At 41.7% G+C, this 617-nt stretch overlaps 1 protein-coding gene across 1 annotated transcript in view; it reads left to right on the forward strand.

Moving 5' to 3' along the window:
* XK (X-linked Kx blood group) overlaps positions 1–617 on the forward strand; it is a 23,368-nt gene that overhangs the window by 2,765 nt on the left and 19,986 nt on the right. The gene's annotated exons all lie outside the window — the stretch shown is intronic.

Raw genomic sequence — 617 nt, forward strand, 5'->3', positions numbered from 1 at the left:
TAGAGAATTCCATGGACATAGGAGTCCATGGGGATGCAAAGAGTTGGACACGACTGAGTGACTAACACATACATGGGTGTTAACTATTTATTTATTTATATTTTTCTACACCAAAGAGCGTTTTCAGCCATACTCAGTATAGTATATATAACTGCTATAGCCGTCTAAACAATGGTCTAAATGATTGTGTAATAGTGAATGTCAATGTGTAAGACAATATGAAGTGTGTAGGAGTTGAGGGTGAGTTCATATCCATTCCTCCAAAATTAAACTCACCCCAAATGAGCTGGAGGAAACGTGCTTCTATGTACCACCAAGACTTTTCATTCAGGCTTGGCTTTTGCCTGGATATGGATTCCAATTTTCTTTTCTGGAGTCTGTGGCCACAAGCCGGTGGAAGTTACTTAATGCTACTTGCTGGGGAAATACACACTCCTCCCCACCCCTCATGTCAAGGCTGTATTTGAGTTCACTGGAGCCTGGCAATGTTGCTTATGTAGCCTCTCAGTTTTCCTTCTAGAGCCTACGTTTGAAGAATCTAGCATAGGACCTTCTGATTCCTCACTCATGTCTCTGTAAAGTATTGATAGGCCTGGTGGTATAGCTTAGAATCAGGC

The sequence above is a fragment of the Bison bison genome, unplaced genomic scaffold, assembly GCF_000754665.1.
Source record: "Bison bison bison isolate TAMUID 2011002044 unplaced genomic scaffold, Bison_UMD1.0 scf7180017845377, whole genome shotgun sequence".
NCBI lineage: Eukaryota > Metazoa > Chordata > Mammalia > Artiodactyla > Bovidae > Bison > Bison bison.